A 19,778-nucleotide genomic window follows, 5' to 3' on the forward strand; every position below is an offset into this window, starting at 1 on the left:
TTGTTGCTGCCATCAATAAGTTCAGCATTCTCAGCAAACTTGGTTTTGATCTCAGATTAGACCAACAAGAAGTTCCAAAATCATACTGACTTAACAGCACAATTCAAATATTTCCCAAATTTTAAGAGTTCCTCTTAAGTATTAGTAAAAACCTAGTAGAGCACAGATATGAATTATGCATATTTTGCCTGATACACCTAAATCCTTTTATTAATGCAACACGTGATTTTCAGCCATTAAAATATATACAGTATCAGATTAAATATTGCAGAGAATAATTTCAGTATTTGTTCCTTGGCCCAAATTTATATCTAGCTCACTCTCTTTTTGCATGCCTTCACCACCTGCAGGAGGGCAGCACACTATTTCAGCAAGGCTCTATGAGCATTGGCGCTGATGCCAGACTGCAGAGAACTATTGTTCCCAAGAGAAGTTAGCAGATAAAATGCAGGAACTGCATTAAACATATTTTAGATTAAGAATTTTAATAATTTTATATCAATTTCATGCTATTGCAAACTAGTAGACACATTGCACATTTTTACTAGAGGTCATTTATTACTTTGCTATGATGTAAGCTTAATTAATTAATTAATTTAATTAGTTAATTAATTGGGACCTTGTATTTGAATTTGCTGAATTTGCAAACCCTGACATGGAAACAATTGCAGGGTTTTGAATAACTCAGTGCAGACAATAGGAGAAAATAGAAGGTATGCATGAAGATCAAATCCATACAGTTCAAATAAAGTTGATCATAGTGTAAAGGAAAGTGGTTCCAACTAACTTATTTTAAAAACAGACAAATGTGAATGCCTATTTTTGATTTATCATATACAAAAGAGACTCATTTACCACTTTCTGCTTGTGTTGAGGATGAACCTTATGAAAATCATCAGAAGACAAATAGTGAAGATACATTTCATAATTATTTTGTGGATTTTTACTTTATTGTCAATATTGTAAGTTCCAGTCTATAGATAATTGTAAATTATGTTGGAGCAAATAACACCATTTAACATACTAGGAACAAAAAAGTCTATGGACTTACCTCAGAAACACAGAGGAGTGCAACGAAAGGAAGAAGCTTTCTACAAGAACACAGGGGTCATTTTGTATATGATAATTTGTCATTTTGGATAAAAGTAACTATAAGATTCTCATCTGTATGTTAAAATTCAGAGAAATATTGCTTTAGAAATGATATCATTTATACATAGATGTTTGTACTCTGAAGCTAAGATGTAATTATATGATCTATATTACAAGATACTACCTTGTTCTTTATTGTTGGATTATATAAATAAAAAATATTTTTTCTATTAATTGACAATATTTTGTGAATAGCATTGTAAATCCTGTGACTGGTTATCAACAGCACAAAGAAATTTTTTGAAAATTTAACATGTTATGATAGGCTTGGATATGTCTTATAATCACATGCCTATTCATCATAATCTGGAGAGGGTCAGAGTCCCGAGAGCTGTCATAAGTGGGGAATCTGGAAGGAAATTAAGAACCTGTTCCCTCTGTTGCAGGTGCCTTAGTCGGGGTCATTGGAAGCTCCTTACTTCAGAGTCTCCATGCTCAAATGCAAGAAATGCATGATGGCTACTAAGACAACGTTAACCATCTCCAGCATCTACACAGGAAGATAATGAAGTTGTTTCTTGAGACATTTGGTTCTCATCAGCAGGGAATGGCTAACCCTCAACATTGCTTTGTTTCATTTTGTTACTTTCAGGGTAACATTTATTGATTCTATCTTTATTTTATTTCACTTTACTAAATCATAAACATGTTTATTTATGGGTTATTGTAAGATGACATGATGCATATATATATATATATATCAGATAATGATTCAGTTATGTTGATTTACCTATGCATTATCCTGCACATTTGTTATTTCCTTGTGATGAGAGCATTTAAAAGCTTTATTAGCAATATTCAAATTCACAGTACAAAAACAATAAAAGAGTTATAATGCTGTGCAGCAAATCACTAAAGTGTGTTTCTCTTTTTAAACTGACACTGAACACTTTGAAGTTTGGCATTTAAAGACAAATAGGCAGGAGACCTGCTGAATTCAGGCATCATCATGAAATTAATGACTCACTAATGACATTGAAGTTAACTGGTCATTTAAAATGTATTTTAAATATCAAATCAAAAATTAAAATTTTTAAAGTAAACAGCAAAGGTACTACAATTAGAGGGTTCTTTTCTTAAAAGGAAATCTAATTTCTTGAAATTTGTACTTATTTTTTCTCTGATCACAAAATATATCTTTGTCTTGACATGCTAATATTCAATAATTTGCAAGATTAAAAATATAATGTTTTATGCTATATAAATCTTAAGGTTTCAAAATATCTAAAACAATTTACCTTTAAACTTAAAAGAACTCAAAACAAACACAAAACATTCTTTTTTAAAAGATTTACTTTATTTATTTGAAAGACAGAGTTACAGAGAGAGGTAGAGACATAGAGAGAAGTCCTCCATCCACTGGTTCACTCCCCAAATGGCTGCAATGGCCAGAGCTGCACGGATCCGAAGCCAGGAGCCAGGAGCTTCCTCTGGGTCTCCTATGTGGGTGCAGGGGCCCAGGGACTGGAACCATCCTCCACTGCTATCCCAGGCCACAGCAGAGAGCTCGATCAGAAGAGGAGCAGCCAGGACTAGAACCGGTGCCCATATGAAATGCTGGAACTTCATGCTAGGGTGTCAACCCACTGTGCCATAGTGCCGGCCCCTAAAAGCATTCTTAATTAGGTCAGACTTGGTGTTTTGCCAAAAAAAATTTAACACTATGCATATAGTAAATAAAAGTGATAAAATTATTCAAATAAGATAAAAATCAGATACAATTCTAATTTAAAAGCATAATTCTCTAACTATAAATTTTCTCTCCCGCATCTATGAATTATAGCCTCATAAGATGTATGAAATTGATTTTTACAACTGCAGCATCTACTGATTTCACTCGTGATACTCTATGTTGTAAGGTTGAAATTATGATAACAGAATTTTCCTCATCGTCATTGATATCATCCTGCAAAATCTAATAACCCCCTTGGCTGTGGAGCACTCATGGCTACTGACAGAGCTGAGAAACACACACTCACCCAGCTGAGTCTCTGCAGGGAGGCAATGAAGATGAGATGAATCTCCACCCATGTAGTTATAAGGAAATATGCTATGAGCTCATCTTCCATCAGGCCCACGATTTTCTTGTCACCTGTGAAACAGTAGAAGCTCTGACCTTGAGATTGGCACATACAGGAGACACTAGAGGGGAAAGGGGAAAAGCACAGGGCAAGAACAGCTGAGCCTCACCTTCCCCACGTGTGAACACACCTTGCTATCCTACATCTGCCCACGGGGACTGTATGGTTACAGTCTTTGTCAACAACACGGGAGACCTGCAGTAGCTGCAACTTCAAAATCAGTAAGAGCCACAGCAGACTTGCCAATGTTTTCTGACTTGTTCAGGAGACTCTGGTGGTTTTCTCAGGTGTCCCCCAGCACTCAGAACATCACATCTACCTGGACTAATCAGTGCCTTCATGGCTACAAGGAAATTCCCATCCCAGCAGCACTGTGGGACTGGATGCACATTATGCTTCTTTAGAACTTTATGTTGATCTGGACTTTGTAGGTTCTCATACTCCAAGATCCTTGGATTTTTTGGTACTTAGTCACATGAGTAATGCTGGCTCTCACTTATAAATATTTTACCTTGTTTCCTTTATTTTTGTCTCATACTTGCAACTTCATTGTCTAATTTGTGGTCATGCAGATATACCCCTATATGTATTTAATAGCTTTCTACTTCTGAGTTCTATAATTATATATATTGGGCATTTTCCCTTTTTGTTGATGAAAAATTTATCATGAAAAAATTTCTTGAAGATATTTAAGTGAGTACTACACATTTAACTGTGGACATTATGTACAGTAGATTTCTAGAATTTACTTTTTGCATAAATAAATTTAAACTCAATGAAAAACTCTAACATTCAGTAGTATGATATATTTAACCATTCCACAATGTATGTATGTAACATTATGATGTACATGACAAAAACATAAAATATAGGTATGAATTATTTTAAATGATTTCTTTTGTACTCAGAAGATGTGAAGGAGGACATATGTGATGTTATTTCTTAAAACTGCTCACATGTCAGGTTCCAAGATGGTGAAATAAGGAAGGAGCTTATTGATCTAGTCCAGGAGAAGATAGTTTAATAAAAGTGGAGATAGTGTAGTCTTAGGGAAGAGTTAGGGAAAAACAGCAGAGGAAACTCTTCTGTAATTCGAAGGACATGGTGGACCTCCGTGGAGGACGTGGGCACCCATGGCTAGGGACTCCAGCTGCTGAGTCAGCACCAGCACTGGAAAGCGAGATGAGATGAGACCACAGTAGCCCGAGACACTGGCGGAAAAGCAGCAGGAAGAGCCTAGAGGGAATGAGGCTTGAAGACCCGTGGGACAGTGTTAAGAGGAAGGTTTATAGCAATAGGTGCCTACGTCAAGAAATTGGAAAGGCACCAAATAAATGAGCTATCAATGCATCTCAAGTATCTAGAAAAACTACAGCAAACAAAACCCAAAGCTAGTAAGAAAAGAGAAATAATTAAAAGTAGAGAAAATAATCAACAAAATTGAATCAAAAATCATTACAAAATATCAACAAAACAAAGAGCTGGTTTTTTGAAAAAATAAGCAAAATTGACACACCAAGAAAGGAGAGAGAATACCCAAATCAATAAAATTAGAGATGAAAAAGAGAATGTAACAACAGACACCACAGGAATAAAGTCATCAGAAATTACTACTAAGAATTGTACGCCAACAAACTGGGAAATCTAGCAGAAATGGATAGATTCCTGAACACATACAACCTACCTAAATTGAACCATGAAGACATAGAAAACCTAAACAGACCCATAACCAAGTCAGAAATTGAATCAGTAATAAAGACCCTCCCAATAAAGAAAATCCCAGGACCAGATGGATTCCTTGTGAATTCTACCAGACATTTAAAGAAGAACTAACTCCAATTCTTCTCAAACTTTTCAAAACAATTGAAAGAGAGGGAATCCTCTCAAATTCTTTCTACAAAACCAGCACCACCTTAATTCTTAAATCTGAAAAAGTTGCAGCAAAGAAAGAGAATTTCAGACCAATTTCTCTGATGAACATAGATGCAAAAATCCTCAATAAAATTCTCGCCAATAGAATACAACAACACATCAGAAAAATCATCCACCCAGACCAAGTGGGATTTATCCCTGGTATGCAGGGATGGTTCAACATTCGCCAATCAATCAATGTGATTCACCACATTAACAAACTGCAAAAGAAAAACCATATGATTATCTCAATAGATACAGGGAAATGCATTTGATAAAGTACAACCCCCTTTCATGATGAAAACTCTAAGCAAATTGGGTATAGAAGGAATATTCCTCAACACAATCAAGGCAATTTAGGAAAAACCCATGGCCAGCATCCTACTGAATGGGGAAAAGTTGGAAGCTTTTCCACTGAGATCCAGTACCAGACAGGGATGCCCACTGTCTCCATTGCTATTCAATATAGTACTGGAAGTTTTAGCCAGAGCCATTAGGCAAGAAAAAGAAATTAAAGGGATACAAATTGGGAAAGAAGAAGTCAAACTATTCCTCTTTGCAGATGATATGATTCTTTATTTAGGGGATCCAAACAACTCCACGAAGGGATTATTGGAACTCATGGAAGAATTTGGCAAAATAGTAGGATATAAAGTCAATAAATCAAAACAGCCTTTGTATACAGTAGGATATAAAATCAAAAATCAACAGCCCTTGTATACACAGAGAGTGCCATGGCTGAGAAAGAACATCTAAGATCAATCCCATTCACAATAGCTACTATTTTATTCTTCTTAGTATTTTCTTTTTCTACTGAATACCATTGGTTAAACTATTTAATTAATACACAATTATGCTTAGGTTTTTAAATCAAACTTAAAATTGATCCCTGTTAAAAATAAGAGTGGGAAAGGCACCTCCCTCTTTGAAGACCTGTTCTTTCCACTGGGATCTCACTCACAGAGATCTTTTTGCCAGAGTGTCTTGGCTTTCCATGCCTGAAATACTCTCATGGGCTTTTCAGCCAGATCCGAGTGCCTTTAGGGCTGATTCTGAGGCCAGAGTGCTATTTAGGACATCCGCCATTCTATGAGTCTGCTGAGTATCTCACTTCCCATGTTGGATCACTCTCCCCTTTATTTATTCTATCGGTTAGTGTTAGCAGATACTAGACTTGTTTATGTGCTCCCTTTGACTCTTAGTCCTTTCATTATGATCAATTGTGAACTGAAATTGATCACTTGCAGTAGTGAGATGGCATTGGCACATGCCACCTTGATGGGATTGAATTGGAATCCCCTAGTATGTTTCCAACTCTACCAATTGGGGCAAGTCAGCCCGAGCATGCTCCAAATTATACATCTCTTCCCTCTCTTATTCCCACTTTTATGTTTAACAGGGATCACATTTCAGTTAATTTTCAACACTTAAGAATAACTGTGTGATAATTACAGAAATAAACCAGTCATATTAAGTAGAACAGACAAAAAAAAATACTATGAGGGATAATGTATTAAGTTGTCCATTAGCAGTCAGGGCTATGCTGAGAACCTCCACTTTGACTATGACCTTGTCTAAACAAGATAAGAGTCGGAGAACTCAAGGGGCTTCCATAGCCTTGGAAACTCATGACTGGTGCATAGGGAGATTACTGATGCCATAAACAGGAGTGTCAATTTGTAAAGTCAACAACAGGAGTCACTGTGCACTTACTCCTCATGTAGGATCTCTGTCCTTAATGTGCTGTACACTGAGGCTTAATGCTATAACGAGTACTCAAACAGTATATTTCACTTTGTGTTTCTATGGGGGTGCAAACTGTTGAAATCTTTACTTAATGTACACTAAACTGATCTTCTGTTAAAAAAAAAAAAAACAAAGAAAAGAAACTATCAATTCCCAACTTGACTCTCACTGGGATTAAACATGACAATAGGTCTGATCTGATTTCATCATCATTTAAAAAAAATCATCTATTATTTTTCACTTTATGTTTCTGTGTGGGAACAAACTGTTGAAATCCTTACTTAAGGTATACTAAGCTGATCTTCTGTATACTAAGATAATCGAAAATGAATCTTGATGTGAATGGAAGGGGAGAGGGAGTGGGAAAGGGGAGGGTGGTGGGTGGGAGGGACGGTATGGGGGGGAAAGCCATTGTAACCCATGAGACGTACTTTGGAAATTTATATTCATTAAATAAAAGATAAAAAAAAAATAAGAGTGGGAATTAGAGAGGGAAGTGATGTACAGTTTGGCACACACTCACTCGGACTTACCCCTAATGGTAGAGCTAGAAGCATGCCATGGGACTCCAAATCCCATTAAGTTGGCATGTACCAATTCCATCTTACTAGTTAAAGTGATCATTTTAAGTTCATAATTGATCATAAAGATAGGATTAAGTGTCAAAGGGATCACATAAATAAGACCAGTGTCTACTAATAATAATTGATAGAATTAAAAAGGAGGGGATGATCCTACATGGAAAGCAGGATACACAGCAGACTCACCGAATGACAAATGCCCTAAACAGTACTCTGGCCTCAGAATTAGTCCTTAAGGCATTCGGATCTGGCTAAACAGCCCATGAGAGTTTCTCAGGCATGGAAAGCCAAGACACTGTGGCAAAAAATGACCTAAATGAAATATCTCTGTGAGTGAGAATCCAGTGGAAAGAATGGGCCATCAAAGAAGGAGGTAGCTTTCTCTAAAGGGAGGAGAGAACTTCCACTTTGATTATGGCCTTTTCTAAATAAGGTTGAAGTTTGTGAACTCAAGAGGCTCCCATAACTTTGGGAACTCATGATAAGAGCCTCAGGTGATTACTGACGTCATAAATAAGAGTTGCAATTGTTAAATCAAAAACAGGTGTCACTGTGCGCTTTCTCCCCAAGTAGGATCTCTGTCCTTAATGTGTTGTGCTATGAGAATTAATGGTAAAAACAGTCTTCAAATATTACTTTATATTTTGTTTGTCTGTGTGGGTGCAATATGTTGAAATCTTTACTAAGTTGATCTTCTCTATATAAAGATAATTGAAAATGAATCTTTTGTTTAACAGGGATCACATTTCAGTTAATTTTCAACACTTAAGAATAACTGTGTGATAATTACAGAATTAAACCAGTCATATTAAGTAGAACAGCCAAAAAAATACTAAGAGGGATAATGTATTAAGTTGTTCATTAACAGTCAGGGCTATGCTGATCAAGTCACCATTTCTCATAGTGTCCATTTCACTTCAGGAGGTTTCCTTTTTGGTGTTCAGTCAGTTGTCACCGATCAGGGAGGGAAGGGGAGAGGGAGTAGGAAAGGGGAGGGTTGCGGGTGGGAGGGACGGTATGGGGGGGAAGCCATTGTAATCCATAAATCGTACTTTGGAAATTTATATTCAGTAAATAAAAGTTAAAAAAAATGAATCTTGATGTGAATGGGCCGGGAGAAGGAGTAGGAGATGGGATGGTTTGTGGGTGGGAGGGTGATTATGGGGGAGGAAACGCTATAATCCAAAAATTGTACTTTCAAAATTTATATTTATTAAAAAAGTTTTCTAAAAAAACTGTATATATGAAAAAAAGTATCAGTCATTTGATCTCCTGATCATCTAGCCAATTGGGAGCTGCCCGGTCATTGTAAGAGAGTAACCACATATTGCTAACCCAGTAAAAAGGCCAACATTCGAACTCTGAAGTACAGTTTCTACTATCCGAAATGCATGTTGCTTTCATACCATAATACATTTGAAAATTCATACAACTGCCTTAAACAAGTAACTCTATATAGGTCAATTATTTAGTAAACTTTGAAATCAGGCACACATGAGTTCAAATCCAAAGTCAACCATCTGAAATGCAATGCTGTCGTAGGAGGAAAGAGTTCATATCTATCTTCCTGGATTAATGTTTCAATTCAAACATTTCTTCATGAAGTTACTTAACCTTTGTTTTTTTAAACTTTTATTTAATGAATATAAATTTCCAAAGTACAGCTTATGGATTACAATGGCTTCCCCCCCATAACTTCCCTCCCACCTGCAACCCTCCCCTTTCCCTCTCCCTCCCCCCTTCCATTCACATCAAGATTCATTTTCAATTCTCTTTATATACAGAAGATCAGTTTAGCATATATTAAGTAAAGATTTCAACAGTTTGCACCCACATAGAAACACAAAGTGAAAAATACTGTTTGAGTACTAGTTATAGCATTAAATCACAATGTACAGCACATTAAGGACAGAGATCCTACATGAGGAGTAAGTGCACAGTGACTCCTGTTGTTGTCAATTTGTTAAGTTAACCTTTGTTTATCTCAGAGTATTATGTGAATGATGGTAGTATGATGCCTGATTATATATTGACTCAATGAGTTAAGATATGCAAAGTACATGGAACAATCTCCAAAATATTCAAAAAATGTCATTAATGTTTTTTTAATCTTAAGCCCAGGGCAATAGTATATTATTTCATAATTGATAAAATGATATTGTAAAATATTTTTCTAATAAGATTTCATATTTCAAATTAGCCATTACGGTGCAAATCTTAAAACAATAAGGCATTGTTATCTCTAACTGTCCATGCACTGAGTAGTGCAACAGGATCAATATAATATGGGGTAATTTATGTTGATATTAGCATAAGTGATTAATTGTAGCTGGAGCTACAATTATTTGAAGGCTTGACAGAGCTGGAGTTCCAAGATGACAACACGGAGCTGAAATTGATTCTGATTCTTGCTTGAGGCTCAGTTGGAACCTCTAAACAGTTATTGATTGAATATTCCTTTGATATGTGAGGTGAACATGGAAGATGGTTTTTAGGAGGGACCATGTGAGAGTGAGTGCTATTCCAAGAAGATTGATGGAAGCCCTAAGTTTTCTTATGGGCCAACCTCCATAGTCTCAGAGCCTCACTTTTGCTACATTTCATTGCTTAGACACATTAAAGGTACAAGTTCACATGAAAGCAGAGATGAGTTGGATTCCACTTCTCAACAAAAAGACAAACAGGGAATTTAAAACCATCTTTAATTTACTTCACTTGTGATGGTTTTCCATGTAACTGTGATTATTAAATTAGTTACTATTTGTCACAATCATCATCATTATATTAATTCTTACTCAAAATCTTAACAACCTTGTGACATTGAAATTACCATCTTCTTTGGGGCCGGTGCTGTAGCACAGCAGGTTAAAGTCCTGGCCTGAAGTGCTGGCATCCCATATGGGTGCCGATTCTAGTCCCAGCTGCTCCTCTTCTGATCCAGCTCTCTGCTGTGGCCTGGGAAAGCAGTAGAAGATGGACCAAGTGCCTTGGCCTTTGCACCCACGTGCGAGACTCAGAAGAAGCTCCTGGCTCCTGGCTTCGGATTGGCGCAGATCCAGCTGTTGCAGCCATCTTGGAGTGAACCAATGGATGGAAGACCTCTCTCTGTGTTTCTACCTTTCTCTATAACTCTGTCTTTCAAATAAATAAAATAAAATCTTTAAAAAAAGAGAAATTACCATTTGCAGTTTTTCTGGTCAAGGAAAGAAAATAATAGAAGCTAAATGGCTTGATGAAATGGCTAGTAAATTGAGAAGATAAAATTTTGTTTAAATTTTGTTTAAAATGCAGCACTTAAATAAATAAGAAAAATAAAATTCATGTGTCCTTTCAATAATTTTAATTTATGAAGTCATTTTGTAATCTTAAATGAATAATAAAAGCTTAGAGCAAGAATAAAATTAAGCATGCATTTTAAGTAACTTCAATAAATCATTACTATGCAGTTTATTATATTGTTTTACTTTCATAGAATTTTTTGAGAAATTATTACAATTTGCAATAGAAAATTGTATGTCATTTAATCTTTTTTCTTTATTTTATTTAATTTAATTTTTGCAAAACCACAATTTCAATCCATTCTGTAATCACAGGCTTAAAGCACCAGTAAGCATAATACTCAACAAGTGAAAAGTTGGAAGATCACAGTTCCACAGGAACTAGGGTTAAACACAACAATAAAATCACAAGATGACCATTTCATTCATACACTTTGTTGTATTCTGTATTAACTACCACATATCAGAGAAAACATGATATTTGTCTTGTTACATTTAAATTAGGAATAGCAAAACATTGTGCTTTTTTTTTTTCAAAGAACTAACAAAATTCAAGTACTGAAACATACTGGGTTAAAATTACCCACCACTAACCTGCATATATAATTTGTTTGTTGGTGTTCAATGCTAAATTATTCCCCCTCAAAATCCAACTTTATGTCCAACATAGGAAATTTATAAAATAACTGTATGTGAAAGAGTGAATATCCTCATTCTAAGTTGATATCTCAATGGAATGATTGGAAGAACATTACCAAATTGTTAAATAAAGGTAAATTTTAATTACAGATAAGATCACTCAGTAGTTGTCTCTCAAAAAACAGAATTTTAAGGAGCCACTGAACAACTCAATCTTACCAAGGAGGCAGGTACCAAAGCCAGTGCACTTGGTAAAGTGATAAGTATAAATACACAACCGATCAAAAAGATAGGGTATGTGTCGATGAGATTTCACAAATAAGACCAGTGTAAGCAAATAATGAAGGATAGAATTAAAAGGGAGAGAATGATCCTGCAGGGGAAACAGGACACATAGCAGACTCATAGAATGGCAGCACTCCTGCCTCAGAATCAACCCTTGGGACATTCGGATCTGGCTAAAAGGTCCATGAGAGTCTCACAGGCATGGAAAGCCATGACACGGTGGCAAAAAACAATCTAAATGAAAGATCCTGGTGAACAAGACCCCAGCAGAAGGAACAGGCCATTAAGGAGAGAGGCGCCTTTCTCTGAAGGGAGGAAGGAACCTCCACTGTGATACAGCCTTGACTAAACAAGTTCAGAGTCAGTGAACTCAAGGGGCTTCCATAGCCTAGACAGCTCATAGCAAGAGTCTCGGGTGATTGCTGACATCATAAATAAGAGTGCCAATTGTTAATCAACAATGGGAGTCACTGGGTACATGCTCCCCATGTAGGATCTCTATCCTTAATGTGTTTTACTATGAAACTTAAAAACAACACTACTAGTCGAACAATGCCCTATACCTTGTGCGGTTCTGTGAGTGCAGCTTGTTGAAATCCTTGCTTAGTATATACTAAGTTGATCTTCAGTGTATGAACGTAATTGAAAATGAAACTCGATGAAGGGAAGGATGGGACAGGGAGTGGGAGAGGGGAAGGCCACGGGAGGGAGGGAGGTTTTTTGGGGGGAAGCCACAACAATACACAAGTTGCACTTTGTAAATTCACATTTATTAAATAAAAAAATAACTATATAACAAACAAAAAAAAAGAAAAAGAAAAAAAAGGACTTAATACTTTACCCTTTTAGTATTTTTTATGTTCTACTTAAAACTACTGGTTGAACTCTGTAATTAATACACAATTACTCTTAGGTGTTTAATTAATGCTATAATTAGTACTCAAAGAGTATTTTACACTTTGTGTTTCTATGTGGGTGTAAACTGTGGAAATCTTTACTTAATATATGCTAAATTGATCTTCTGTATATGAAGAGCATTGAAAATGAATCTTGATGTGAATCGAAGGGGAGAGGGAGTGGGAGAGGGGAGTGTTGTGAGTGGGAGGGAAGTTATTAGGGGGAAGCTATTGTAATCCATAAGCTGTACTTTGGAAACTTATGTTCATTAAATAAAATAAAAAAAGAACATGCAGGAGAATCATCTTTCTCTTAAAATGGAGGCCTGTATTGCGCATACTAATTAAATTATGATTTTTTCATTTTAAAAGTACAGACATCCTACTGGCCCTAATGATACATTGTATTATGTGGAATATGAAATATTATTCTGCTTCAGGAGATAAAAGAAATTCAATTTGAATCTCTCTGGAAACTAGAATGTCAACACAAATAGTCATCTGAAACATCCATGACTATCATATTTCAGTAAACTATTTTACATTGTCATTAGCATATGTGACGTTTGCATATACTGAACTCACTAAAAATGTAATGTCATTACGTATTTCCATTTATTACCGGAAAAAATTCAACTGCATTTGTGTTAAGTCATTTTATCTCAGAGATTTTATTTAAATTACACATAACTTTTGATAATGACCAAAAGCAAAAAGAGGAAAGTATTCTATAAACAACTAGGTAGACATTATGCAGCAAATCTATTTATTTAAAAGTCATTCTGAGATTAAAAATCCCTGTATGACTTCCTGGGATTTCTAGATCATAGCATGTTGCCTAATGGTGTTAGTGGGAAATCATTTCTTCTAATTAAATATGGATGTCGATTTAAAGTGTAAGAAACAAGACAAAAATCTGTGTTCCCTTTCCAAACTCATAATTTCTCTATTTTCACACTTCTGGATCATTGACAGTACTCAGGATTCTAACACAGATGCACATTAATTATCTGTATCTTTTTTTTTTTTTAATTTTTTTTTTATTTTTATTTTTATCTTTAATTTAATGAATATAAATTTCCAAAGTACGTCTCATGGGTTACAATGGCTTTCCCCCCCATACCGTCCCTCCCACCCACCACCCTCCCCTTTCCCACTCCCTCTCCCCTTCCATTCACATCAAGATTCATTTTCGATTATCTTAGTATACAGAAGATCAGCTTAGTATACCTTAAGTAAGGATTTCAACAGTTTGTTCCCACACAGAAACATAAAGTGAAAAATAATAGATGATTTTTTTTAAATGATGATGAAATCAGATCAGACCTATTGTCATGTTTAATCCCAGTGAGAGTCAAGTTGGGAATTGATAGTTTCTTTTCTTTGTTTTTTTTTTTTTTTTAACAGAAGATCAGTTTAGTGTACATTAAGTAAAGATTTCAACAGTTTGCACCCCCATAGAAACACAAAGTGAAATATACTGTTTGAGTACTCATTATAGCATTAAGCCTCAGTGTACAGCACATTAAGGACAGAGATCCTACATGAGGAGTAAGTGCACAGTGACTCCTGTTGTTGACTTTACAAATTGACACTCCTGTTTATGGCATCAGTAATCTCCCTATGCACCAGTCATGAGTTTCCAAGGCTATGGAAGCCCCTTGAGTTCTCCGACTCTTATCTTGTTTAGACAAGGTCATAGTCAAAGTGGAAGTTCTCTCCTCCCTTCAGAGAAAGGCACCTCCCTCTTTGAAGACCTGTTCTTTCCACTGGGATCTCACTCACAGAGATCTTTTTGCCAGAGTGTCTTGGCTTTCCATGCCTGAAATACTCTCATGGGCTTTTCAGCCAGATCCGAGTGCCTTTAGGGCTGATTCTGAGGCCAGAGTGCTATTTAGGACATCTGCCATTCTATGAGTCTGCTGAGTATCTCACTTCCCATGTTGGATCACTCTCCCCTTTATTTATTCTATCGGTTAGTGTTAGCAGATACTAGACTTGTTTATGTGCTCCCTTTGACTCTTAGTCCTTTCATTATGATCAATTGTGAACTGAAATTGATCACTTGGAATAGTGAGATGGCATTGGCACATGCCACCTTGATGGGATTGAATTGGAATCCCCTAGTATGTTTCCAACTCTACCAATTGGGGCAAGTCAGCCCGAGCATGCCCCAAATTATACATCTCTTCCCTCTCTTATTCCCACTTTTATGTTTAACAGGGATCACATTTCAGTTAATTTTCAACACTTAAGAATAACTGTGTGATAATTACAGAATTAAACCAGTCATATTAAGTAGAACAGACAAAAAAAAAAAAATACTATGAGGGATAATGTATTAAGTTGTCCATTAGCAGTCAGGGCTATGCTGATCAAGTCACCATTTCTCATAGTGTCCATTTCACTTCAGGAGGTTTCCTTTTTGGTGTTCAGTCAGTTGTCACCGATCAGGGAGAACATATGGTATTTGTCCCTTTGGGACTGGCTTACTTCACTCAGCATGATGTGTTCCAGATCCCTCCATTTTGTTGCAAATGACTGGATTTCGTTGTTTCTTACTGCGGTATAGTATTCTAAAGAATACATATCCCATAATTTCTTTATCCAGTCTACCATTGATGGGCATTTAGGTTGGTTCCAGGTCTTGGTTATTGTGAATTGTGCTGCAATAAACATTAGGGTGCAGACCGCTTTTTTCTTTATCAATTTAAACTCCTTTGGGTAAATTCCAAGGAGTGGGATGGCTGGGTCGAACGGTAGGGTTATCTTCAGGTTTCTGAGGAATCTCCAGACTGATTTCCATAGTGGCTTAACCAGTTTGCATTCCCACCAACAGTGGGTTAGTGTCCCTTTTTCCCCACATCCTCGCCAGCATCTGTTGTTGGTAGATTTCTGTATGTGAGCCATTCTAACCGGGGTGAGGTGAAACCTCATTGTGCTTTTGATTTGCATTTCCCTGATTGCTAGTGACCTTGAACATTTTTTCATGTGCCTGTTGGCCATTTGGATTTCCTCTTTTGAAAAATGTCTATTGAAGTCCTTGGCCCATCTCTTAAGTGGGTTGTTGGTTTTGTTTTTGTGGAGTTTCTTGATCTCTTTGTAGATTCTGGTTATTAACCCTTTATCTGTTGCATAGTTTGCAAATATTTTTTCCCATTCTGTCGGTTGTCTCTTCACTCTCCTGACTGTTTCTTTTGCAGTAAAGAAACTTCTCAATTTGATGCAATCCCAATAGTTGATTTTGGCTTTGACTGTCTGTGCCTCCTGGGTCTTTTCCAGAAATTCTTTGCCTGTGCCAATATCTTGAAGGGTTTCTCCAATGTTCTCTAATAACTTAATGGTGTCAGGACGTAGATTTAGGTCTTTAATCCACGTTGAGTGGATTTTTGTGTAAGGTGTAAGGTAGGGGTCTTGCTTCATGCTTCTGCACGTGGAAATCCAGTTTTCCCAGCACCATTTATTGAATAGACTGTCCTTGCTCCAGGAATTGGTTTTAGATCCTTGATCAAATATAAGTTGGCTGTAGATGTTTGGGATTTACATTCTTCTCAGCAGTGCATGGAACCTTCTCTAGGACTGATCACATGCTAGGCCATAAAGCAAGTCTCAGCAAATTTAAAAGAATTAGAATCATACCATGCAGCTTCTCAGACCACAGCGGGATGAAGCTGGAAATTAGCAACTCAGGAAACCCCAGAAAGTATGCAAACACATGGAGACTGAACAACATGCTCCTGAATGAACACTGGGTCATTCAAGAAATCAAAAGAGAAATCAAAAACTTTCTGGAAGTAAATGAAGACAACAACACAACATATCAAAACTTATGGGATACAGCAAAAGCAGTATTGAGAGGCAAATTTATAGCAATAGGTGCCTATATCAAGAAATTATCTGTATCTTAATTACAAGGGTACCCATATAAGTGCTCAACCATTCAGTACATATTGTTTTTCTCAACTCACAAAGTCCCAGAGACATATGTTGGAAGCCCACCACTTGGCAACATTAATTGAACCCTATTAATGCATAAAATTTAAGAAAAGTGAAGCTATTAAGAAAAATCTCTCTTTCATGTATCCACTAAATCCACAGTGTACAAGATCATTTTTGTAGTGCTTTATATTGGCTATCAGACAATGCAACTGCTCAGATTGTTAATTCTCAGGAATACCACAATAGGATTAGAATGGAATCCTGGTGGTTAAATTAACTAGGCTAATTTCACATTCTGGAAGTTAAACACAGTGGAAGTTATCTGTAGAAGCAAATCTAAATAGAATGCTTGGCCAGGAAGTCTCAAAATAACTGTATTTAAGCTCAGACATACCTAATCACTGCACACCTGATTTGTCTACTTAGAAAAAAATTTAATTTTAATTTCTTTGCTTGGAAAATGTTTCTTTAATAGTATATTTTACATTGGAAATAGTGTATTTTTCATGTCAGATGTGGTTTCTCCATTCATGTCTTACAATGGTTTGGATATTTATTATGTAATCCCATCCTCAAACCCTGGACTGACAATGATACAATTTGACTGAGCCAGTGATTTTAGGTTTATCTCCAGTGATCCATACATGAACCTCACCTTTAAACCAATTGATCTATTTGCTATGCTGCCTACATGGCACCACAATTGGTACACAGATGCTGCTATGGACACCTAAAGAGCTCCATCTCAGTTTTAAAAATACATCTCAAATTGTTGTGCTGCTAATATTTCTTTTCTCAGGGCACTTTGAAACCAGGTCTTCTTCAAACACTGATTAAAAAAAAATTAGGTATTCCCCGTGTGACTAGTCACCATACATAGAAAGTTGTGTCAGATGAAATGAAAAACAAGTAAAATAGAGTACTTCACAGTTGAGTGAAGACAGATCAATAGACATTTAAAAGCACAATGTATTAAGTTAAAGAAAATGAACAGAAATAAGTGGTGGGAGATCTGGTGGAGATGGAAGGAGAGTTGGACTCCTTAAGCATATGCCATTCTGACTCATTTGCTATCTACCATGACCTGCCAAATACGGCTACATGTATTTCTATTAATCTATGTTTTACTGTAACTGAATTGCGTTATATCTATATTAGCATCAGATTTCATATTATAAATCATTATTTAAACATTTATTGATTTAACAATTGGCACTCTTATTTATGATGTCAGTAATCACCCGAGGCTCTTGTCATAAGCTGCCAAGGCTATGAGAGCCTCTTGAGTTCGCCAACTCTAATCTTATTTAGACAAGGCCATACAACAACAGGAGTCACTGTGTACTTACTCACCATGTAGGATCTCTGTCCTTAATGTGTGAATTAGGTGAATAAATGACATAACTAGTATTCATACAGTACTTTATACTTTGTGTTTCTGTGTGGGTGCAAACTGTTGAAATCTTTACTTAATATATACTAAATTGATCTTCTGTATATAAAGATAATTCAGCCAGTGCCGCGGCTCAATAGGCTAATCCTCCACCTTGTAGCACCAGCACACCGGGTTCTCGTCCCGGTCGGGGCACCGGCTTTTGTCCCAGTTGCCCCTCTTCCAGGCCAGCTCTCTGCTGTGGCCCAGGAGTGCAGTGGAGGATGGCCCAAGTACTTGGGCCCTGCACCCACATGGGAGACCAGGAGAAGCACCTGGCTCCCGGCTTCGGATCAACGCAGTGCGCCAGCTGCAGCACACCGTCCACGGTGGCCATTGGAGGGTGAACCAATGGCAAAAGGAAGACCTTTCTCTCTGTCTCTCTATCTCATTGTCCACTCTGCCTGTCAAAAAAAAAGATAATTGAAAATGAATCTTGATGTGAATGGAATGGGAGAGGGAGTGGGAGATGGGATGGTTGCAGGTGGGAGGGAAGTTATGGGGGGAAGCCGGTATGATCCAAAAGTTGTACTTTGGAAATTTATATTTCTTAAATAAAAGTTAAAAAATTTATTGACACAAAACAGGCTGAAAGTCTAAGAACATGACTACTTATGTTAAATTGTCATTTGACAAATAAATATTTTGATAATAAAACACATTATTCACAAATCCCAGTTTTCTATTTTAGTCCTATAAACCTAAGTGTGTCTCAACAGCTTTACATACTGTTCATGTTGCAATAAAAAATAAAAAGATATATGTAGTGCTTTTGATTCTTCATCTTTGATATTTGGATACATCCTGTACCATTGATTAAATATATGTGAATATTGCTTAAATGATTAAGTATATGAAATATCACTTTTCTTAGATTTAGCTCAGTGAATCAGATTATAATTTTGTATATTATACATGTGTTGCAAAATAATCCCATCTTACTCTGAATATGAATTAAGACAGATGTTGTTTTAATGTGTTTTTAATTTTTTAGGGCCATTAAATATAGAAGTAATGAAAACATTAAAATGAAATATTTGTTGTATATTAGAAAATGTGATGAAACTACTGAGATTGCATGCAAATTCCTCCTAAAATATACTGTAGTTTCTGTCCAGTCACAATTTTATTTTCCAATTTAAGTTACTCAGTATCAACTTCTGTCCTAAAGGAAGATCAATGGAGTACAACAAGACAATGAGAGAGAAATACTGAAAGTGAGGGACAGAAAAGAATTAACATTTTACTAAAGTGTATTATAATTGTTCTCATTATCAAAGTAATTAATCTCTTACTGTGCCTGTAATTTAATTTTAAAATAGATATGTATATATAAGAAAACATATGGTATATATAGGGCTCTGTACTATCTGAAGTTTCAGGCACCTACTTTGGGTCTTGGAATTTTCCCCTGCAGATAAGGGAAACAATGTCCTATTTAAAAACAGATCACAGAAACCTGGGAGGGAAAGGTGATAACATGAGTTACAAAATGTACAAAATATGTATTTCTATTATTCTGGACCCTGATCCTTCAGAGTTAATGAAGACTAGAAAAATGTACACATTGGATTCCATAAATCCCATATGTGCGTAAAACCTGTGTTCTAACTCTGCACACAGTTTATCAGTTCCCTATCATATCAACAAAAATTGGTTCTAAGTATCATTTCTTCTATCAGAGGAGATATTCAAAGACTATAGGCAGAAAATAAATTCATAATATGGTTTTGGTAGATAAATCAATATAAATCTAGATATTGAGCTATAGAATTTAAAACAGGTGTTTAAGTATTTTAACTATATTAATTTAATAGTTGAGACCTCATGATACATGG

At 36.1% G+C, this 19,778-nt stretch overlaps 1 pseudogene; it reads left to right on the forward strand.

Annotated features, from left to right (window-relative positions):
• ORYCUNV1R-PS1575 (vomeronasal 1 receptor oryCunV1R-ps1575 pseudogene) overlaps window positions 1-19,778 on the forward strand; it is a 1,374,299-nt pseudogene that overhangs the window by 186,911 nt on the left and 1,167,610 nt on the right.

This window comes from Oryctolagus cuniculus, chromosome 19 (assembly GCF_964237555.1).
Source record: "Oryctolagus cuniculus chromosome 19, mOryCun1.1, whole genome shotgun sequence".
Classification (NCBI taxonomy): domain Eukaryota; kingdom Metazoa; phylum Chordata; class Mammalia; order Lagomorpha; family Leporidae; genus Oryctolagus; species Oryctolagus cuniculus.